Source organism: Sorex fumeus, unplaced genomic scaffold (genome assembly GCF_029834395.1).
Source record: "Sorex fumeus unplaced genomic scaffold, SorFum_2.1 ptg000054l, whole genome shotgun sequence".
NCBI classification, from domain to species: Eukaryota; Metazoa; Chordata; class Mammalia; order Eulipotyphla; family Soricidae; genus Sorex; species Sorex fumeus.
In genome coordinates, this window is record NW_026606111.1 from 17,511,497 (window position 1) to 17,536,444 (window position 24,948).

The following is a 24,948-nucleotide window of genomic DNA, read 5'->3' on the forward strand; positions in this document are numbered from 1 at the left end:
ACTCTCATGAGTCACCTATTAAAATTGTCTCAGCGGGGGCTGGAGCAAGAGCACAGTGGGTAGGGCATTTGCCTTGCAGGTGGCTGACCTGGGTTCAATTCCAACATCCCATATGGTCCCCCTGAGCACCGCCAGGAGTAATTACTGAGTGCAGAGCCAGAGTAACCCCTGTGCATCACTGAGTGTGACACAAAAAGCAAAATAAATAAATAATAAAGTAAAATAGAATAAAATTGTCTCAGATAGCCTTCCGGCCACAGTCAGGAGCAGTAGCATACAGAAGATAGCACAAAAGGACCTGGATCCATCTGCTTCACTACTGTTCACTGCTCATGACTTAACCTCCCAAAGTCTCAGTTTTCCCAACTGGAAAATAGGGCAATATGAACGGCATCTGCTCTGTCTTTTGGTTACTATGAGGTTTAATTAAGTGACATACTGCAGACAAAGCACATAGCACCATCCTGGGTTAGTATAATAACTTTAGCTCTCATGACATGCCCTGCTATGTCTCCAGTCCATTCCACACTCTACCTGAACTTAAACTTCTAAGACACTCCATTATGCACAGAGGCTCGAGGCCATAGTGTCAAAGAGCAAGTTCCCATGCAACAACAGGAGGCCAAGGCTGGTGGAGGGATGGATACTGGATCATTGTATAACTGAAACCCAAGCACAAAAATTTGTAAGTCTACAACTGTACCTCATGGTGTTTCACTAATAAAAATTAAAAAATAAAATAAAATAATGCTTTAGTCAGGAAGGAATACAAAATACATATATGTGTGTGTTTACACACACACACACACACACACACACGCATGCACACACACGTGAGAAGTCAAACAATTTTTTAAAGGAGCATCAAAACCCAAAAAAGGATGAAATGTAACTTCTGTGGGAAATACAGATAGAAAGTTAATGTGCATACACACAATAGTTATCAACTTTGAAAGCACAAACATGGCTTCTATTATTAAAAAGTCCTCAGTATAACTGGTGCAAGCAGTCTTAATTTTTATTTTAAAATCATTTTATAGTTACAGAAAATTCATTAAAACTGCAGAGCTCCTATCTAGCCTTTAATCAGTTTCTATTCATTTTACCATGTATTTATGAACATTAAGAAATTCACACTGACTCAATACTGTACAGATATTACTTCATTCAAACTTTATTAGTTTTATTTTTTTTTTGTTTTCCAGCTTACATTCCTTTCTGCACGTGGGTCCACCCAAGAACCCAGCTGCATTTATTTACTGCATTTATTGCCCTGCCTCCTTATTTCCTTCCAATTAATAAAAAATTCCTCAGTCTTCCCTTATCATTCATAACCTTTTATTGGGTGAAATGTTCCATAATTTCTTTTAATAGTACTGTTATTTTTTAAATGTGTGCGTGTATGCTTTTGTGATGGTTAACTTTATATATCTGGGGCAGTGCTCAAGGAATCATGAGTCATTCCTGGAGAAAGTCAATCCAGGGGTGTGGACCCAAGGTTTTAGTTAACTTGATGGACCACAGTGTCAACTTACTTGGCCAGCTGCTATCCTGAGTGCTTTCAGGCTCCCCCTTGCCCCCACCACTAACCCCGGCACTTCCTTCACTTCCTTCCCTTTGACATGGTGGCTGTTGTGATGGTGAGGGCACACATAGACTTGGCTGTGGTCCTTACCCATGATCGCAGCCCTTCAGTTGTGATGTTTGTACCTTTCCAGTTTGAGCACTCCCGGGGGATTGTCATGCTCAGATAATTGCTCACTTGAGGTCACACCCCTAGCCACAGCACCCACGTATACCTTTAACTGTGGGGCTCGCTGGATTTCTCCTACTCTCTAGGTTCAAGCATACACCTTGGGGTGCTTCTGAGAGCACATGCTCTCCTGGAGTGCTGGGGACCCAGAGAGTTGGGCTGACTGGGCCCACACAGACAATAAGGAGACAAGAAGCACTGATGTCATTTTTTGTATGGAAGACATATTTTGCCACTAAGCCATGTCCCCAGAACCATAAGGAGGTCTTTGGATGGGACTACCACTCAAGGAGACAGACGGCGGAGACTGGATTACGCTCCTCACAGGGGTGAACCATCTCCAATGAACTGAAGACCTGAACAGAAGAGGCTCTTTCTGCTGGCCTGACTTCACACTAGGATGTGGGTTTTTACATTCCTTCAGAACACAAATGCAAACGGAAACAAACTCAAAGTCTTCCTGGGTCTTGAGTCATCTGGCCTTTGGATTGAAACCAAATCACTGGCTCTCTTGGAAGCTCCAGCTTGCCAGCTCACCCTGCAAACCATGGGTCAAATCAGCTTCTATTTTCCATGAGTCAATTCCTAAGAATAAATACACGAATATGTTGCAGGCAGCAAAGAGCTAGGGAAACCTTACAACGTGTACTGAGCAAAATACTACCTGGAACCTAAACCAGCCTAAAGACATGAAGGCCTTTGAGAAACAGAACACATCGGAGCAGACTGGAAAACCTTTCAGATTCAGAAATCCAAGCTCAGAGCATGACTGGGCCCCCTGGGAGAAGAGGCTCCACTCCTGGAACAAAAGCCAACAGGCTTTAAGAGGCAGTTTGGGAAAATTATAGAAACTTGGCAGAGGCAAAGGCAGGCACCATTCTGGGGATGTGGCCTGCACCTTCTTTAAAGAGTATATTCTCCATCTTGGGATTCACTGCCATTCTCCCTGGGATATATCTATATATGCACTGGGCTCTCTCCGCTCAGAAGCAAAGAACATGATGTTCTTTCTCTCCCCTCATTTCCTAAATAAACATACCTTTACAAATCTTCTCATTCATGAAATCCTTTTCTGAGAGATAAAGCAGTGTTCCTGGAAAACCCAGGCAGAATTTTGGAACTGACTTTCCTTTCCTGCAAAGAGAAATTCCTCATGCCAGTCTAAGTTCATGGCTCCTGGAGAAATCAGGTGACAGGATCATCCCCCATGCCAAGGCAGAATACGTGGACTTCAGGTACATCCCTGACTCACAGGTGATTGTAGCAGACCCTCATTTCCTAAGCTTTCATAAAGACTTCCCCAGATGATGGGGGTAGGTAGAGAGGGATGCGGTAGACTCCCCCTTGAGGAGCTACATCCCACTTCTCCCTTACTTAAGTCCAATGCAACAAATTCTCTGTCTCTCTCCTCTCTATCCTCACTCTCTGTCTCTGCCTGTCTCTCTCTCCCCTCTTTCTTTGTCTATGTCTCTCTCTCCCTTTCTCTCTCTCTCTCTTCTCTTCTCTTCTCTCTCTCTCTCTCTCTCTCATTTCCCTGGAGAACTCTTAATTAATTCACCTCAGAATTTCACATCAGGGGAACCAAAAATGTCCATTCCATGTCTTATCAATGGTGGCAATGCTGTCTGTGCTTTCTTCATTCTAATATGACTATTTTTCCTAGTATCATTAATAAACTTTGGAAAAATAGTTTGAAACTGTGTTTATAGTTTTTTTCTCTATCGGACTTTGCCCCAGTACCTTTAGCGCTCATGGCTGGATGGTATCTGAAACAATGGCCACAGTGGTGTTTGCCTAATCATGATTTTTGTTTTCACTCACTGCTTTAACATTATCGATCTAAATTCTACAGTCCTTTCCACCCTATTTACTAATGTATGCAATTATTTATTTATGTTAAGTGTGCACTAGTCAATATCCCTTTCCCCCTATGGTTGAGAGCCCAGTCCTCTCATTATTTATTTTGTTGCTCACCCTATTCCAGCTTGTATCTTTTGAAGCCTAGTGTTTCTGAAAAGGAAACTGAATTTCAAGTGAACTCTGCCAAGAGATAAAATGGCCACATTACTCTCTCAAGTCTACAGCACTCCAGGCTTTAATCCAGCCATCACAGACCTCAAAACCAGAGGAGTTTCTGTAAAAACCAAATACTAAAGGCATTTCGGGAGTGCCCTGAAGGAGGAAGTCTGCATGATGAGACAGCCCCAACCACCCCATTGCAAATAGTCAGGGAATCTGAGCACTGCTCACCGCCTGACAATGTCCAGGGGACAGTCAATCAGAAACCCTGGGAGACAGGAACGTTGGACATCTACACGGATGCTTCACAGGGAATAGCAATGGTGAGCTGCATCCTGACAGGGTATGTCTCATCACAGCACCAGTAGGCAGGATGGCCCCAGACACCCAGTGTGACTTCGCAGACCCCAGAGCTGGGTCATCAGGGAGCCATCGGGGCCCAGTGAGGAAATACAAGTGGCCACGCAGCAGGGAGGGAGGGGCCATTCGAATTGGGGAAAGAGTCTTTGCAGGATCTCAAGAGTCAGCTCCACTGAGGGTTGGAAATGACAGCCACTGCGCAGTGTTTCTAGAAGCAGATCTACTCTCCTGGATGGTCTGGGCAGCTCCCCCTGTAAGGAAAGCCTCACTGCGGATGCAGGAAACCACTGGTGCAGCATACCAACAAACACTGAGTGCTGACTATCACGGCATGAACAACACGAATGTTGCAGTGCTCTAAAGGGTATTTGCACTTTCCAGGCCAGACTTGAGTTCACAGGCTTGACTTTCTCATAAATGGCTGGCTATAACTTACCAGAACCCCATTAACCCAAAGCTGTTTATCCTGTCCTCCAGGTCTGACCTCCTGCCCTTCCCACATTATCTTCCATTTTTTCTGCCCCGGGCTGACCCAGTTGCAATAAAAATAAAAGTATATGAAAGAAGAGTAGTGCATAAGGGCTCACTCTCTCACCCCCGGGAAGGCAGACTGGGCGATGGCCGGGAGATGAGAAGGAAGGGTAAGTATGGAGGCAAAATCATACACTTGTCCATTTGCTAAATCATCGTGGAGTCTGAGAACAATGATCATAACCCAAGATTAAAGGTTCCAACCAAGCTCAGGGAACAAGATAGTGCAGGGGTTGATTAAGGAGTCAACCCTTGCATGTGGCCAACCCTGGTTCAATTCCCAGCATGACATATGGTACCTGAGCACTGCCAAGAGTGATCACTGAGCACAGGGTCAGGAGTAAACCCTGAATAGAGTCAAGGGTGGCCCCCAAACCAAAATCGAACTAAAAAACAGCAAACACACTGCGGGATCAAGCAAGCTACAGAGGTAAAATCATCAGGTTTGGTGAGCTGGGAAGTAAGGGTCCAGGAGAGCGTGATATGGGTCTTCAAAGACCCACGAGAGAGGTCCAAGCGATAGTACAGTGGAGAGAGTGCTTACCTTGCACATTGCCCACCCAGGTTTGATTCCCAGCACCTCAGAGGGTCCCTTGAGCATCAGCAGAAGTAATTCCTGAGTGCAGAGCCAAGAATAAGCCCTGAGCACTGTCAGGTGTAGCCCCAAAACCAAAGTCCCAGAAGAGAGTCAGACAGTGCAGCGGAGGAAGCACTCCTGAGCTCTGGGCACCTCTCACTGCCCACAGTGCTGCTCAACCCCCAAGAGGGAGCTGCTGACCACAGAGGTGCACATGGGACAGTGTGAGGACCAGCAGTACAAACTCTCTATTCCCAGCAACTAACCAGCGTATTTGGGAGAACTAGAGATTCTGGGCATTAAGAAGCTTTCCAGCCAGTGTGGTCAGTGTTAAGAGGCATGATGCTCACCTGAATTGTTGGAGCAATTCTTGGGGCACAGTCTGAGCAGCCTCATGCAGGGTAATTCTTAGGCACAGCGGTTGAAGACCACTGTTCTATCCAACACCACTCCTAGCAAAGCAAGTGTCTGCTCCAGTCCTTTGCCTTCACTTTCATGCCTCTCGCTTTTAGGGTAGTGAGGAGAACCTTATTTCAGAGGACTGTAGGCACATGCAGAAATGAACCTCTGAAAGGCACCTGCTTCTCCTATACTTAACACTGCTCCCAGTTTCCACTAGTCACTAGCAGCTCCATGCCTGCCTTTTAGGTAAATGGTCAAGTACTACAAGTAGGCAGACCAGAAAAGACTGCTAGAAAATTAAAATTCAAGAGGGAAATTAAAGATAATCATCAAATAATTTTAAGCACTCATTTTTCTATTAGTCTAAGAAAGAATAATTGTGTTTCACCTACAGAGAGTTCCCTAGACTTGGACAGTAAAAATTCAATGTGGACACCATTAAAATTTCTATGAGCCCTCTGTTACCTTTAATCATGGGGAATGAAGAAAAATTGAAAAACAAAGGCTCTGAGTGCATTTCCAAGAATAACAGAGGTCCCAGTAACGTTACCAGCTAACCTTCAAGGAACACATACTTCAAGTTCTTTTTTTGAACTTCCCAGAGGGCAAAGCTCTAGGAATAAATAAAATCTACTTAACTTCCTTCTTTCACTCATGATCTGACATCTCTGTGTCAGCAATAACCTGAGAGCCAATTTCCCTTAAAGAGGCCCTTGTTCATATTTGCAGCATACTCTAAAATCACTGGGTATATGACTCTGAACTCTGAAGATAAAGGGGTTGCCATTGTATATGTGAACTCATTGCTGGTCTTCATGGGTAAATCTCAGAATCAAATGCACTGACTCTGACAATGTTCTGACACCAAGCAGCTGCACCCATCAGCTCACACCCTGGAAGAAGAGAACTAAGTGAACAGACACACCAAAGAAGCCTCTCATTTTCATCCTGCCTCAGACTTTACTCTGGAAAACAACTAAATAACCTATACCTTTTTATTTTGTCTATGAGATTCTCTGAAAGAACCCACAGGAATCTTTTGCAGTGTGTTTGGATTCTCTCAACCCTTCCTGAATGACCACTAGTATAAATCACTGCACCTTTATCTCCCAAGCCCTTCTCTGCTTTGTCCTGGTCTTAAAATTTCTGATAGACAAGGCAAGACAGTACATATACTCCTCACTACGGGAAGCAGGCTGCACCTTCCTGCTCCACTCCCAACTTGCTGTTACTATGTTTGAGAACCTTCTGAACGCCACTCACTCAAGCATCCATGGGCATATATTGCAATTTTAGGAAACTTGGATATTTCTACCAGATATGGAAAAACTTCACACATGGCTGACAGAAGAGATAGTACTGAAGAGATAGGAACAAAGGTTAAGATCCTTGCACATGGTCAATCCCAGTTCCATCCCCGACGTTACATATGGCTCCCTATACTACACCAGGAGTATTCTCTGAGCACAGAGCCAGGAATAAATCGAAGCACAGTCTGGTATGGTCCAAAAGTCAAAAAATTTAAAAACAAAACACGTCAGATAGACTATGTGGAAATTAAGAAAGCAAAATTGGCCTGAGTTTTGTAGTCTGGACAATGTGACAACCCTTTTCTCGTTATTGTCTTTTGGTTTTAATATGATCAAGACCAAACCTTAAAAAAAAATTTTATAGGGGCCAGAGACATAGTAAAGGGGTAAGGCACTTACTCTGCATGCAGCCAACCTGTGTTTGATCCCTGGCACTTCATATGGTCAGAAATGATACCTGGACACAACTGGCTATGACTCCATAACAAAAATAACAAAGAAAATTATAATGATAAAAACTCCAACCTCATGGAGAGACAGAAATGGTGGGTGGAGACTATACAATGGAACATTTCTGAGCTGTTTTCTTACTATATGCCACTGAGACTATCCCCAGGATGCTTCTCTGCCATTTTCCATACATGTAGCACTGTCCTCCTGTTGTTCATCGATTTGCTTGAATGGGCCCAGTAATGTCTCCATTGTAAGACCTGTTGTTACTGTTTTTGGCATATCGAATATGCCATGGGGAGCTTGCCAGGCTCTGCTGTGCAGGTGGAATACTCTCAGTAGCTTGCCGGGCTCTCTGAGTGGGACAGAGGAATTGAATCCCGGTCGGCCACATGCAAGGCAAATGCCCTGTCCGCTATGCTATCGCTCCAGACAAAAGTAAATAAATTAAAAGGAATAAAAAATAAAATGCCATGCACAACCTTCAGATCAGCTCACTCTGGGTAGACTTCTTTTTCATCAGGTTTGGGATTGTTTTTTCTTTTGCACTGATCAATCCATTCAGGTTCTTCCTCTAAGCTCAGCCAGATTCCCACACTGAAACATATGGCTGAGAGCAGCAGTTTTCAGCTCAGAAGACCCAACAGCTCACCTGAGAACACCATGCCTCACTACCTGGTGAATAAATAAGAGCAGCTCTGCTCTGGTCTGAACCTTTTCTTGGATTCATTCCCACCACTTTAAGAGGGGTGTTGTGGAAGGAGGAGTTGTCACTTGCTGCAGGAGGCTGAGTGACCCCAGAAAGTGAGTGAATGAAGGCTTCTGAGTCAGCATCCCTGGACTTCCTCCAGAAAAGAAGGAAGCTGACTGGGAAAGCGAGCAATCGTCATCTCCATTCAGCTTGTCAGAACTTACCTTTGATATTAGGACACACAAAAAAAAATATATGTAATAAATACATGATTATGTGTGCTCATTGTGTATTTCTCAGTTGATCCCCCTCAGAAATTTGTGTGACATGCCGTGAAACCAAACAAGTATAAATTGTTGTCGTCCAAACCCTCCTATGCATAAAGCCAGTCTCCACGCCCACTTCTCTTTCGGAGTTACTCTGCAACCTGTGCTCGTGAGACTAAGATCCAGGTATGCGCATCTTCTTTTTGCCAATAAAGCTCTCCTTTGTCAATACAGCTGTTCTGGTGATTTTGGATGACCACAGGTTTTGCCTTAGTTAGGATACAGGATCTTCAACCACATTCAAACATCTGAGCAATCACCAAAAACTGTTTTTTAAGGAAAACAAACACTTTAGCCACTGAAGTGATTCAAAACCTGCTCCAACTGAAAGGCCTTGTCTAAAGATGTTGCATGGGCATAGATCCCTTGAGATGAAATCAAACTCCTTTAAAAATAGGAATTCTATCCTTCAATGATACAGCCATGAATATATCATCACACCAAAATTCTGTGTGAAGCTTTTCAAGTCCCAATCATAGCTAAAATCTTTTCTGTCCTACTCTGTGGGAAGGCTTACTACTCCTTTACTAAATGTGCTTGTCTATGATTCCTGATGATCCAAGGGCTGCACACTGCACACATCCCACAGAAGTGTCCCCAGAGCCTACTACTTTCTCAGTCAGTAAATCCTAGGACAGAATTCTCCTGAGTGCCAAACTATCAGCTTGGAATAGATCCAGGCTTCTTCAGAGCCAAGAAGATAACACCTCTGCTAGAATCAGAAGGTAATAATAATGGTCTCTTGAGAAAAAGATAAATTTCTCTTTCTTAAAGATATAAAGCCGTTTTTCTCAATAATGAGCAACAAGCTCAGAGCCAGCACCTGGTAGCCACCATTGCAAGATAAGCACCCATCCCCGCCTCCACTGACGGCCTGGCTTCCTTCTCAACAGCTTAGCAGCACAGACTGGGATGAGTAGGGTTGGAGTGACGGAGGTGCGTTTGTTTTTGCTGGCTACCAAAAAAACTGCCCCAACATTTAGCATCTTAAAATGATGAAGATTCATGATCTCACAGTTTCTAAGTATCAAGAATCAGTCTCCACCAAATGCCTCTGGCTCAGGGGCGCTTACAGACTGCAATCAAGACAGCAGCTTGTCTCAGGGAGAATCTTTCCAGACTCACTGGGGCTGGCAGCAGGCTTCAGGTTCTCACTAGCCCCGAACCAGAGATAACTGGTTTCTTGCTACGAGGCCCTCTGCTGAGAGCAGCTCATGGCAGAGCTGGCTTCTGTCTGATCATTTAGGGAGACAGGAGGGGAAACAGGGAGAAAACCCAAAATGGAAGCTACGTGCTGGATCAGAACTAGCCAAAGTTTATCTTCAACTCCTCTCCTCTGACAAAAATAACTTATTTTAGAAAGTGGATCTGAAAGGTATGCGTTCTATGGTTTCTGATGTTATCTAGCTTATGATAAGCTATGAGGTTCGATGTGGAGGGATATCAGTTGAGAGGTTGAAGAAGGACGACACTTTGATGGAGTGTTAGGACTTCATATGCATGATGGGGCTGGACCGACAGCACAGTGGGTAGGGCATTTGCCTTGCATGCGGCCGACCCAGGTTCAATTCCCAGCATCCCACATGGTCCCCCAAGCACCGCCAGGAATAATTCCTGAGCACATGAGCCAGTAGTAACCCCTGTGCATCACTGGTGTGACCCAAAAAGAAAAAAAAAAGAACTTCATATGCATGAAACCCTATTATTAACAATCTTGTAAATACTGGAGCGATAGCACAGTGATAGGGCATTTGCCTTGCACGCAGACAACATGGCCGACCCGAGTTCGATTCCTCCGTCCCTCTCGGAGAGCCTGGCAAGCTACCGAGAGTATCTCGCCCGCACGGCAGAGCCTGGCAAGCTACCCGTGATGTATTCGATAGGCCAAACACAGTAACAACAAAGTCTCCAATGGAGACGTTACTGGGCCCGCTCGAGCAAATCGATGAACAACGGGAGGACAGTGACAGTGACAGTAAATCACAGTGCCTAAAATTAAGAATTTTCAAAAACTTCTAGGCTCTATAATTATGTTCCCCTATCATAAGCTTTTTAAGATTATTAATAAGATTTTATTAGAAAAAATAGGAACTATTCTAATTGTAAATCCCCACAAAAGTGCTTCTGAAACTCAATTTAATGTTAAACCTTGAGCTCTTCAAAAAAAATTGCTATGAATGTTAATATTCAAAAACACTATCCTAAAAAAAAACTAATCTCCCACACATAAATTATGGAAGAAACTCTTTTTAAAATTCAAGAAAAATTTGTTCCTAATAAAAAAGTATTTTCTTTTTCTAGAACATAAACACCAATTTGCCCCATACGTTTCTCTTTTTGGCTTTCTTAAAAGGCAATATGCTCAAAATTTTAAAAATTTATTGTGCCCAACTCTGAGAATAAACTCAAGAACTTGAGGGTTTTTTTTCTAATTACTTTCTGAAATTTCTGTATTACTATGAATAAATTATGTGGTCCTGTCTTATATGTGGACTGTCTCAAATTTCTTTTGGGGGGTCACGCCTGGGGATGCACAGGGGTTACTCCTGGCTCACACACTCAGGAATTACTCCTGGTGGTGCTCGGGGGACCATATGGGATACTGGGAATCGAACCTGAGTCAGCCACATGCAAGGCAAACACTCTACCTGCTGTGCTATTGCTCCAGTCCCCTCGAATTTCTTTTGAAAGGTGGTATTCATTCAGCAGTTACAGAGTACCTGCTATTTGTCAGGCTTTGAGTCAGATGCCAGGGAAGGAAGGAAATCTATCTGCCAATTCCTCCAAACTGACAATGTGCACAGGTAAGAGTGAGAGAAGGTGGGAGTGGGGGAAGCAGAGTGTGGGCCCAACAAGTACAATACAATAATTCCATGATGCAAGTCAGCACCAAATGAAGCAGGAGAGAAGAAGAAGCCCCCAGTGGAATGCTGGGGAACATTGGGAAGAATAAGGAATGAAGACAGTTTCTTAATAAGTAGAGCAAGTCTTATGAATTTATCACATTAACCAAGGTGGGGACCCAGGCGCTGTCACGCCTGAGGTGTCCTCACAAAAACACCTGTCTCAGGGATCCAAGGGCAACTTGGTGAGAAAGAATCAAGGGGCGCTGGGGGAAAAGCAGGAAATAGGGGCATGGAGGTGAGATGAATTTAGTTTGTAGTGCAAGGATCTGGATTCAATGCCCAGGACCACCTATGCCCCTCGTCCATCTACACCCTCTTCCCCATGTGCCCCATTAAGATATTTTGTTGCCTCTTTAAGAAATTAACAAAATTTGGAGGTTACAGCTCTGATTTATGTTTTAAAGCAAACCTCCTACTAGAATTATCAAAGTGAAGCTACAGGTTGGGACATTAGCTAAGAGATTATGGCAAATCCAGACCAGATAGGCTCTCCTATAGGTAGGATGTGAGGTATTTGGTGACCACCTCAGTAATGAACTATATCCATGTATCCAGGGAGCAAGCAGAGAGCAGCAGGCTCTACTGCTGAGTCTGAGCCTGACCCATTAACCAAGCAATCTCAGGTAAGTCAGTGAACCTCTAGGCTCAGTTTCCTCACTGACAAATTAAGCTAACACTAATGATAATGATGATACAAGTACTAGCTAGTCTTCTACGGCTGTGGGGAGAGCTGCTGAGAACAGTTTCTACCTTGTTAAATTCTCAACAAAGCTATACTAGAATGGGTATCATATTATATTACAGGGAGGAGACACATATATACACACATATATTTTACACATATGAAGGTAATACATAGTATTTTATGTTGATATTATAAATATATCTTATATACACAATACATACAACAAACACGTGTATAGTAAGCATATTATTTTTTGTATTATGCTAGATTATAAAATCAGTGTATAACATACATTATATCATATATATGTATATATGTATATATATATATATATATATATATATATATATATAATGAAGGTAGGTCTTGGTTGCGCTGTAGCACTGTCCTCCCGTTGTTTATCAATTTGCTCAAGTGGGCCCAGTAACGCCTCCATTGTAAGATTTGTTGTTACTGTGTTTGGCATATCAAATACATCACGGGTAGCATGCCAGGCTTTGCCATGTGGGTGAGATACTCCCGATAGCTTGCTGGGCTCTCCGAGAGGGGCAGAGGAATTGAACCCCAGTGCAAGACAAATGCCCTACCGCTGGGCTATTGCTCCAGCCCTAGGGCTGGAGGTCTTGATTAATGAGGGTAAATATATATTGAATTATCTTTTTCTTTTACTTTAATCATGCACTAATTGAAACCCTGAAAATTTAAACAGTCCCTTTTTCAGTGGAAGAAACCGCTAAAATACTACCAAGACAAAGGACAAAGTAGGGAACAGGAAGCCTTCAGAGAATTACACCAACCAATTTGTGCTGTCATAAAGATATCTAAGAACTCAGCTCTTTGCATTTAACTTTATTTTATTCTGCTGAACGTAATTGCTCTGTTTCATGAGTAACAATCATACTTTTATCAATTGAGATAACAACAGTGAAAACAGAAATGAACCATTACTGGGCCACAATGACTAATCCCCAAAAATAATGCATATACTGTGACAGGAGCTAGGGCTGATCCCCACCCTGCAAGGCTAGGAGGACTTCCGAGTCCCCAGGCCATCCATTCCTCCCTCCTCCTGGAGGACACAAGAGAAGAGCAGTTAAAGATTTCCGAATTACCACCTCATGATTCTCCCCATTCTCGAGCATGAGCAATTCAGAATGATTGAGTAACACAGGTGGCCTTTTCTGGGTAAATCCCTCTCAATTCTCTAAGCAAAAAACTCCAACAAAGAAAACAAAGGAATCACAGGAACCTAAACAATACAGGTGAACACAATTAATGTTTCCTGGTCAATTAGAACTCTCCTTGTAGGTGGCTTTACCAAATTTAGGGTGGGTGAATGCAAACACGTGGAAGTTAAACAGGAGCGAAAGGAAGGGGGTGTGGTTTGTTAGTGCATGTGCTAAGACCCACCCATGAGGCTCCTGAACCTCACCTGACTTTCTCACCCTGAATCTAGCATCAGGGGAGCTGGACAACTACAATATCCTCAACATTCTGTTAAAAACAGTGGGGGGGGCGGGGAAGAGCCAGAAAAGAAGGGGGGGGGGAAGAGAGAGAGAGAGAGAGTCCTGCCATAGAGGTGTGGGGATGTGGAGGAAAACTGGAGAAATTGGTGAAGGGATGGGTGTTAAAACACTGCATAACTGAAGCCCAATCATGTACAACTTTTAACTGTGTATCTCACTGATTCAATTAAAAAAACAAATTTTTAATAGTGTCTGAAGGCAGGAATGTAGCACGGTGATAGAGAGCCCTTGCCTTGCAGGTGAGAGGTCCCAGTTCAAGTCCCAGCACCAGGGGGTCCAGTCCCACACTTCTGCCCGCCAAACAACAGTAGTGATTCCTGAACATCCAGCCAGCTCTAACTCCCCAAGCACTGGCAGGTGTGCCTCCCTGCCCCATTCCCAAAAAGTAGTGTCTCAAATGTATTCACACCAAAAAAATATGCAGTCTATATATTTGGGGTGGGTTTTGGGCATGGTATGCTAAGGGTTCTCTCCTGGTGGGACTCATCGGACCACTCAATGCTGGGGATAGAACCTATACTATCTCCTGAATGGAACAAAACAGATTTTTGGCTTGATTTGGGATCACACCAGCTATACCCAGGGCTTCTTCCTGACTCTTCTGTCAGGGATCACTCCTGGTGAGGTTTGGGGGACCATCAGAGGTGCGAGGGATTGAACCCAGGTCAGCCATGTATAAGGCAAGCACCCTACCCATGTACTATTGCTCTGGCCCCACAAAACATTGTTTTGGTTTGTTTTTAAGCTACACCCAGTGGTGCTCAGGGTTTATTCCTGGCTCTGCTCAGGGATCACTCCTAGTAGGGCTTGGAGACTATAAGGGGTACTGGGGATTGAACCCAGGTTAGCCATGCGCAAGGCAAGTGCCCTGCCTGCTGTACTATTGCTGTACTAATCCTCCAAAAATAGAATTTCTAACCAAAAAAATAAGAAAGCAGGCACAGGTCAACCCACCACGTACACAGACCCCAGGCTCTCCCTCTTTACAGAGCTGCAGGTCTGGAGCGATACCACAACAGGTAGGGCGTTTGCCTTGCACGAAGCCGACCTGGGTTTGATTCCCAGCATCCCACATAGTCCCCCAAGCACCGCCAGGAGTAATTCCTGAGTGCAGAGCCAGGAGTAACTCCTGGCATCACCAGATGTGACCCAAAAAGAAAAAAAAAATTAGAGAACTGCAAAGTAGTGGATTTCATTCCCCCTCCCCCCCCCCCCCCCCCCGTTTAAAGAAAACACTACCTTTGGAAGCTGCCCACTCCAAACATAAACTCTTTCCAGGCTCTCTGCCCACTCGTCCTCTTCCTTGACTTATATTAGGTTACAGACACCCAATCACCTGCCTTTTTTAAAAATTTTTATTAGTGAAACACCATGAGGTACAGTTTTAGACTTACAAATTTTTGTGCTTGGGTTTTAGTTATACAATGATCGAGTACCCATCACTCCACCAGTGTCCATTCTCCACCACCACGGATCCCAGTATCTCTGTCCCCCCAACCCCCCCCCATCGCACCCTGCCTCTGTGGCAGGGCAGTCCCTTTTGTTCTCTCTCTCCTTTTGGGTATCACCTGCCTATTTTAAAAATACCGTTCCCACGTGGGGCAGGAAAACACCTCGATTGCCTGAGTGCACCCATGATTCAGTCTACAGGACCACAAGGTCCAGCCCCGATCACCACTCCATCACCAAACTGTCAGACCCACATGGAGCAGTCCCTGTAAGACAAAAATTACCTTCGCCAGCTCTTTGTTCTGCTTCCGACTCATTGCTGCTCTCCTCAAGGAGGAGTCAGTCAGGGAGCGGCGCCCTGTTCTATGCTTTCAGAGATGCTTGATACTAAACCTGAAGATAGTTTTGCAGCATCAAACTCACTCTCGGGGTCAGGAGAGAGCAAACCAATTAGGGTGCATGGCTAGCCCAACCATGATCCCCAAACAATATGTGCAGTAGCCCTGGAGGCCCCAGTATCACAACGGATCCAGGCATCTCAGGCACTGCGGGTACAAGCAGCATCGTATCTTCGAACACTTGCATGGAATAAATGACCTTGTTGACAGAGAATCGCAGGTGGAGCTCGTAGACCTCCTGAAAGCTGCTTCAGAGATATATCTACCCCAAACAGTCACCACAACAACCGTCATTCTCACCAGCTGCAACGTGCAATCTTTGGACAAGATGTTTGCAGACTTGGTAACAGGCACAAAGGAAAGAATCTGTGAAAGGATCGATTCAAACACCTACAAGACTCTGAGAATCCCAAAGAAAAAAAACCACTGCAGGCTTTTATTCTCCTTTATTCTTCTTTTCTGCCGCAACTCTTCCATTTAGCATGAGCACCAATGAAAGACTCAGAATCCAAAGATCATGTTGATCAGTAATGAACCAGGTGAAGGCTAAAGCTAACACTGCAGATGCTTAAATCAACTTCTTTAACAGACTGGTCTTTGCTTGTTAAAGAAAAAAATGATTATAAAAATACTTTTCTTCAGGCCCCACTTTCAGAGACTCCAGAATGATTTGGCCTGGGGGGGAGGGGGGCCCTCAAGGTAATTCTAAAAAGCAATCAGGAATGAGAACCACTGTGCTAGGCAGGCCCATTGTAATCTGGAAAGGGCTTAGAAATTGCTCTAGAAAACTGCTTTGAGGTTTTAGAACATTCCTTTTAGTGTCTATTATTTTCTTCTTTTATCTTCCTACTTAGACTAACAGGAGTAATTACTTCTTCCTTTATTCTCCTTCTCTGCCCCTACTCTTCCATTTAGCATATGCTAAGTATGCTAAACACTGTATTATCATGCTTTTCAACTACACAATTCTGAAGACTGTCCAGCCACTTTTGTGGGAAGTGGCTACTGAATCCTGGGCAGCTCCTGGCCTAGGCCTGAATGCTAATGGGAATGCATGCTATCTGCATGATATAATTTAAAAAGGAAAAGCAGCTAATAAAATAATATATTCTAAGAGCTCTTAAAAATAAAAACAATTTGGGGCTGGAGTGATAGCACAGCGGGTAGGGCGTTTGCCTTGCATGCGGCCGACCTGGGTTCGATTCTCAGCATCCCACATGGTCCCCTGAGCACCACCGGGAGTAATTCCTGGGTACAGAGCCAGGAGTAACCCCTGAGCATCGCCGGGTGTGACCCAAAGAGCAAATAAATAAATAAAAATTAAAAAAATAAAAACTATTTGACTTCTGTTCAAAAAGATTTTTTTTGAGGAAAAATCACATCAAAAGTGAAAAGTTAAGGACCAGAGAGATAGTTGAGGAAGTAACACATTTGCCTTGCATGTAGCTGACCGGGACACATAAGGCCCCACCAGTACCACCTGGGCTCACTCCTTAGCACAGAGCCTAGAAGAGGGCCTGAGCATGGGCAGGTGTGGCCCCAACACAAAGAAGTTTAATTCACAGCTATTTACTAGCAAGGGGTGTGGAAATAAGCACCATGCCTTCAAAGACACTCTTGATAGAGTGGCCTAAACATGAATCACAGTCAAATAAGATCGAACAGAACAAATATAAATGAGTCTCTACTTTGTTCTCTGCCCCATTTTATAGCTTAATGAACCGTCTCTGCTGCAGGGACGAGAACGCCAGAGTGAACCGAAACTCAGGAAATCTTTAGAACTGGAAAGACAGCAGGAACCATGAGTTAAAAATCTCACTAATAAGAGTTCTCTGCTGTACTGACAGAGGTCATCCTAACTCATCTTGGAGTGACTCCCAAAGTGATCAGCTTGGTGGTGATGCCACATGATCTGACCCCAACTCTAGGCATGTCTGTTTAAAGTACTGTCTTACCCTTAAAACTCTGATGTCCTTTCCCAATTCCTCCAATATCCCCAAATATTCTAGAGCAATATCTAAGTCATGACTCACTTTTAATATTGAAGAAAGTTTGTATATGACTCTGATTTCTTCATTTTTCTAAATCATTATTCCGACTATCCTCAATTCCTCACGTGAAATTATTTTGACATTAAATCTTTTCCTAACCAATTCTCTCTGGTTACACACCAGTTTGGCCATTTTCTTTTGAAAAGAATTAAACAGGGCTCCAAAGCAAAAGTATTTGCCTTGTAAGTATGAGTTTTTGAGTTTGACCTCCAGTAACTTCCCATATGCACCAAGCATTACCCCAGCAATGCAACAAAAGGCTCTTGCAGGTGAACCACAACCAAATGTGTGCAATTATCACAAGTATAAAGTCGCATACACTCCCAGCAAGCACCACAACCAAATGTATCAACTCCCGGGCATTACTATAACAAGGGAAGATGAATTTTTATAGAGACAAAATTTTTATAGAGACAAAAATAAATGAAAGCACCAAAATTATATTCCTTTGTTCAACTGATATATTAGATGCCTATTTTGTGTCAAACACTGAGGTTTATTTGTTTGTTTGTTTGTTTGGTTGGTTTTGGTTTGGGGGGGGCATACCCAGTAACACTCAGGGGTTATTCGTGGCTCTGCACTAGCAATCAGTCCTGGCCGTGCTCAGGGGACCGTATGAGATGTAAATGATTAACCCAGGTCGGCAGAGTGCAAGGCCAAGTGCCTTACTCACTATACTATCTCTCCAGTCCCAACCAAGCACTCAGTTGGGCCCTAGAGACAGAAGGGAATCCACCAGCATCCAGCTGAGGACACAGTCAAACCAACTACTGAGCTAAGTTCAGAGAATGAAACAAATTGATCTGTCACTTTCTATATTCTTTGTGGAAACATCTTTTAAGCTGAAATACTCTGCTCAAACAGGCTAGGTTTTTATTAGCTCCTTCATCCCATTGGTAACATGTTAAGAGTGGCATCAACTAAAATCCTAGTCTTTTTTTCACATGGTTCTCCTGACATTTATACAGTTCAGTTTGGGAACCTGGGTATAAAATTCAATTTATCCTTGTTAGTTTTTTTCTTGGCTGTCATTAAGATTGACAGTTTGACCCCTGACTTCCCCGCACAATTTTTTTGGCTCCCTTCTGAAAGTTATTAAAAAAAAAAAAAACAGTAAACATGCCATTAAGGTTGTCCACAGGTCATTGAGAAAAGTCAAGAGTAGGGGCCAGAGAGATGGTACAGCAGAACCCTCCCCACCAGGAGTGATCCCTGAGTGCAGAGCCTGGAGTAAGCCCTGAGCACCATACGTGTGTGGTCCCCAAAAGCAAAAAAGCAACAACAAAAAAAGTCCAGAAAAAGAGCTCCCTTCAGGTGTTAATGATCCATTCACCTGCACTGTAGCAACACAGTAATTCAACTAGCCAAGAATCCACCACAGGATGAACCAGGGGTTATCATACATTTTCTCTGGTAAAGAAAATTCTCTATCAAACAAAATGTAACAGCAGGCTGACGCTGCTCTAAGAAAAGCAAAGGCTGAAAAGGTTTCTTCCTCCCCAAAAGCATTCACATCCCCCTCACCCCTCACCTACCCCCATACTTCTGGAAGCCCCAGCAGCCACACCCACATCCCAAAATTGGCCCCATGGAAACTCCTGGTCAGTTAAATATTATGGAGTGTCTGGAGCATGTGGCCACATCTGCAGCCAAGCAACACCTCAAATTCTACAATACTGACATCCCAGTAGGAGCACCAAATTAGATGGGAAAGTAATATAGAGGCCAACTAAGCTCAAAAAACAAAAATAATAACATAGAAGGCTCAACTAGCAAAAACAGCTTAATAAATTCTCAGACAAGGACTTAATGATCCCATGGTAAGATGTAACGATTTTCACAAATTTTCTTTTATTAAAGTTTATATATATATATATATATATATATTTCATTAGCTACTTAGTTGTAGCAAGCAATATAAAACCATTTTATGCCTGCTAAAGGGGTAAGCTTGGGGTTGGTTGGGGAAATGGGGACAATGGTGGAGGGAAGGTCACACTGGTGATGAAATAAGGGTTCGAATACTGAATGCCTATAACAGATGCATCATAAACAACTCTGTAAACCGAGGTGTTTAAATAAAGGGGTGGGGGGGAGAACTCTGCCACAGGAACACCATGAAATAGTCCCCAGTACTTTGAGAAACTCAAGAGATTGTCTATTTAATTAGTAAATCCAGCAGGAGTCACTTTTAAGAATGATTCTAAATAAATAATTCTAAATGGTTCATAAAAAAATAATGATCGTCCTTTGTGAAGAAAACCAACCATCTATTTACTTCATTCCAATATTGTATTTAATTATCAGAGTCTCCTTTTTATTTGGGAATCAATTTGTTCTTCTGGATACAAGAATATCCTACTACATCTTTCATCATTTCCTATTTTCCCCATTTCTAAAAGATTGCAACCAAAGCTCCAAGGTCGCGTGGCTAACTTCTCACATCCCACAATTTGTTTAGATGAAGAAACTTGGGCACTGCTGAGATATAAGAATCTTTAAAGTGGAAACCAGGGGCCAGAGTGATAGTACAGCATGTAGGGCATTTGCCTTGCACATGGCCAACCGGGTTGAATACCCGGCATCCCATATGGTCTCCCAAGCACTGCCAGGAATAATTCCTGACTGTAGAGCCAGGACTAACCCCTGAGCATCGCCAGGTGTGACCCAAAAAGCAATAAATAAATAAATAAATAAAGAGACCGTTCTTTTTCTTGTTGTGTGTGAGATTCCTAAGCGGTGCCCACCAACTTCCAACCTACTGGGTCAGGGGTTCAATGTGAGGAACTGAAGATGTGGTGCCCTTGGGCTGTCTGGGGCCAGGGATTACTCCACTACCCACAATGGAGCTTGGGGGACCATGTGGTGCCAGAGATTGAAGTAGTGTCGCTGTATGAAAGGGCATGCATCTTAAGCACCTTAATCCCTGTGTTCTTTCTCCAGTCCCAGCAGAGACCATTCTTAGTCAACTCTTTTTTCCCAAGAGTCTCGCATAGCACCCAGTGTCCAACTGGAAAATAATATTCAAATAATTATCTTGCTTAAAAATATTCAAGTGCTCTCTTCCAAACTTCTCTTAGTTGGGATTTCAATTCAATTCGTTACATAAGTAAATTACCAGTGTTTCAACATTCTCCATGTTGTTATTTAGCTCTGTATCCTTAAGAGATACTTTGTGAGGGATATGGAAGGGGAGATGCTGAAAGAGCTAATGCTCATGCCTGCGATGCAGGAGGCCCCAGGTTTCACCCTTAGCACTGCATGGCCCCATCATCACCAACAGAGATGGCACTGAGGATCCCCAGGATCTCCTGGCCCCAGAAATACCACCATTTCCAAATAGCATTGACTGGCATCAGCAGCCAAAACACCAAATGGTCACATTAACACTGGGCCAAGCAAAGCAGGTGTAGGTCCAGGGCCCTTGAGCACTGATGGAAAGCACCCCCAACCCCCAGAAACAAATATTATGCAAAATTTGGTGACTCTGAGAATTCTGAGGCTCTACTTCAGAAAGTACACACTACACTGTTAACCTGTCATTTCTTTTTCCTATGTGATCACATCAGTGTCACCATGCAAGGTACAGAAGACCACTTAAATTATTTTTAATGATATACATCTAAATTTTAACTTGTAGCACTGTAGCACTGTCATCCCGTTTTTCATCAATTTGCTCAACTGGGCACCAGTAATGTCTCCATTGTGAGACCTGTTACTGTTTTGGGCATACTGAATATGCCACAGGAAGCTTGCCAGGCTCTGCTGTGCGGGTGAGATACTCTCAGTTAGCTTTACGGGCTCTCCGAGAGGGGCGGAGGAATCGAACCCGGGTTGGCCACATGCAAGGCAAACGCCCTACCTGCTGTGCTATTGGTCCAGCCCAATATAAACTTGGTTTAAATAATTAAGTCAAGTGAAAGCAAAGAAATTTTCCATTTTGGCATTCTGTGTGGCTTCATCATGATTAGGTAAATGCACAGCTTTCTCATTTGAGAGTTTTCCTTTGGAACCATTTAAACAATCTATAGCACCTCCAGCCAGCAGCCAGTTATCTTGGGGATCAACAGAGATTTTTAAAAAAAAAAGACCAGCTCTAATTCCTCCTCCACCTACCCCACAAAGCTTGTCACTTCAATTTTCTTTCATTTTCAGCTCCAGTCAGCTTCATAAAAACTGTTTTCCAGAAGTCTCTAAATGCAATGTGTGTGTGTGTGTGTGTGTGTGTGTGTGTGTGTGTGTGTGTGTTGAGAGATGTTTGAGAAGCACGAGAGTGAAAACCCATGGAAAGGGTTTGGCAGCAACCTAAGCAATGACCCCCATGCCCCTGCAAAAAAAGGCAGCTCCCCTGCTATAGTGAACACATGGCCCTCTCCTAATTTGGCTCTTCCTAAAGCCCTATGCCTTCCTTTGCTATTCCACTTTTCATTTTTTTTCTGAGCATTCCAGAGAGATAAGAAGTTCTGCAACGAGTACCCCATCTTTAAAGCTTTCTGACCTGGACTTAAAAGCATAATTTCAGGGCTGGAGAGATCATTAAATGGGCTAAGCACATTTTACAGGCAAAAGGCCTGTGGGGGGTTGTGGAGGGGGCGGGGTTGATGCCCAGCAGCGTTTGGTCACCCAAACCCCACCAGGACTGACTCCCCTGAGCACAGAGCACTGCTGAGTGTAGGCCTCCCCTCCAAAGCATCCCTGCAGCCATATTATCATGACCTTTTCCTGACATACACTCTACCAGATCCTTGATCCTGTCACATCTACACCATCAACCGCGTGGCTGCTTTCGTTTCAGAAACACTGTCAAATCTGAGGTACAAAATTCCCTAGGCATTTATTTTTCTTTTTGCCTTTATTTTTCTTTTTGGTCATACCCGGCAATGCATAGGGGTTACTCCTGGCTTTGGACTCAGGAACTACTTCTGGCGGTGCTTGGGGGAACCATATAAGATGCTAGGAATTGAACCCAGGTTGGCCGCGTGCAAGGCAAACACCCTACCCACTGTACTAATTCTCTAGCCCCTCCCTAGGCATTTCTGTTTAAGGTTTTTGTATTACTAATCATTGACTCTGACTTTAATCTTCTACATATCACTTGCTCAAGAATGAAATGAGGGCTGGAGTAGTAACACAGTGGTAAGATGTTTGCCTTGCATGTTGTCAACCTGGGTTTGATCCCTAGCACCACGTAAGTGTCCCCTAAGTCCCACCAGGAGAGATCCCTGTATGCAGGCAGAGGAGTAAACCCTGAATACTTCCAGATGTGGCCCCTAAACAAACAATCAAACAAAAAGAATAAAATGGGAGTGGTGGGTATGATTCAGGAAGTAGAGCCTTCTTGCATGCAGGAGGCCCCAGGTTCTTGCCCTGACACTACATGACACCCTTATCAACAGTCAGAGCACACACTGACATTTATAAAACCAAGTACAGAGTAAGTAAAAATCAAAAATTTCATTCTTGAGCAAGTGATATATAGAAGATTAAAGTCAGATCCAATGATTAGTAATACAAAAACCTTAAACAGAAATGCCTAGGGAGAGGCTGGAGAATTAGTTTTTATAAAGTACAGAGACTTGCCTCTCTGTACTGAGCCCACCCCAGGTCATCAAGGAGTCTAAATAAAAAAAAACCTCTCCAGCTTTTTTTTTTTATGAATCACTATGAGATACAGTTACAGACTTACAAACCTTCATGATTACATTTCAGTCATACAATGAGGGAGTATCCATCCCTCCACCAGTGCCCATTTTCCAACACCAATATCCCCAGTATCCTTTCCACCATCCTCTTCCCCCACCCCACCTCTGTGGCAGGCACATTCCCTTTTACTCTCTTTTTTGGGGTGCTATGGTTTGCAATACAGGTAGTAAGTGGCCATCATGTTTGGTCTATAGTCTGCTTTCAGCACGCATTTCCCATCCTGAGCGAGCCCTCCAAGCATCATTCATTTAGTGGTCCCTTCTCTATCCCAGCTGCCTTTTCCCCCAGCATGTGAGGCCAGCTTCCAAGCAGTGGAGCGGTCCTGCTGGCCCTTATTGATATTATCCTTGGGTGTTATTCTCCCATTCTGTTACTTTATATTCCACAAATGAGTGCAGTTATTCTGTCTGTTCTCTCTCTCTCTCTCTCTCTCTCTCTCTCTCTCTCTCTCTCTCTCTCTCTTTCTCACTTTTTCTGACTATCCAGCTTTTTTAAAAACAACTTAACAAGACTTAAGACTGGTGGGGAAAGTACACTGTAATTTTTAGCAGTGTACAATTGGCTAGAAATCAGTCTATTTCTCTCTTCCATTTACACATTCTGCTTTATTATATGACTCTCTTCATATCCCAAAGAGATTATTTCTGCTCAGCACTTGTGCTCTCAGTCTGTAGTTCAACACAAACCTGCCAAGGTGGCAGCCTCTAAGGCAGGTACCACTGTAACGCACAAAGCACAGGAAAATGAAATCAATGAAAACACTCCATATTCAAACCTGTACTCAGCCTCCTGAAGCAACATCACAAAACACACTTAAAATTTACTTTGGAAGGGCCAGAGAATAGTATAGCAGGCAGGGAACTTGCCTTTCATGCAACCAATACAGGTTCGATCCTCAGCACTGCATATGGTCCCCCCCAGCCCCGCCAAGAGGGATCCCTGAGCACAGAGTCAGGAGTAAGTTCTGAGCACAGCTGAGTGTGACCCTAAAAAAAATCACTTTGGGGCCAGAGAGACAGTACAGGGGTTAAGGCACTTGCCTTTCACGCAGCCAACCCTGGTTCACTTCCTGGAACCATACATGGTACCCTGAGCACTGCCAGGAATGATCCCTGAGCACAGAGCCAGGAATAAGCCTTGAGCACAGGCAATAAACAAAACAAAACATTATGTGGAGACCACATTATAACTTTCAGTTATAGTTCTGGGACCTTTAGGAAGTGCTCTAAGGGAGTCATCCTAACATGGCACAACTTGAAATCGTAATTTCTATGGAATTTCAGGGTTTGCTGCTGCCTCAGGAAAAAAGCAGGAGTTCGGAGTCACACAGGGTTATTCTATGAATCTCACACAAATAAAATCAAACAGTGCATTTTCATTTGACAGAGTATAATTCTAACTAGGTTAATACATACCATTGTAAATGGCAGGATATTGTCTTTTTTTTACTGCTGAGTAGTATTCCACTGTGTATTTCTATTATGAATTTTTTTTCCCCATTTTTGTTTTAGGGCCAACCCTAGCACAGACTCTGCACTCAACAATCACTCCTGGCAAGCTCAAGGGGCCATATGGGGTTTCTGGGGTTAAACCCAGATTAGCTGTGTGCAAGGCAAACACCCTCCACAATGTACTATTACTCCAGCCCCACTACCATGTCTTCTTTATCTAATCATCTACCAATAGGTACTTAGGTAACATTGCACATATGAAGCCTTGGGTTCAATTCTTAGCACTACCACCACCTGCAAAATAACTGTCTCATTTGGTCTTCACATTCTATAACTATTGTTCTGATCCCTTTTGCAGTA

General features: G+C 43.6%; 1 protein-coding gene across 1 annotated transcript in view; it reads right to left on the minus strand.

The window, feature by feature from the left end:
- FAXC (failed axon connections homolog, metaxin like GST domain containing) overlaps positions 1-24,948 on the minus strand; it is a 78,805-nt gene that overhangs the window by 15,628 nt on the left and 38,229 nt on the right. The gene's annotated exons all lie outside the window — the stretch shown is intronic.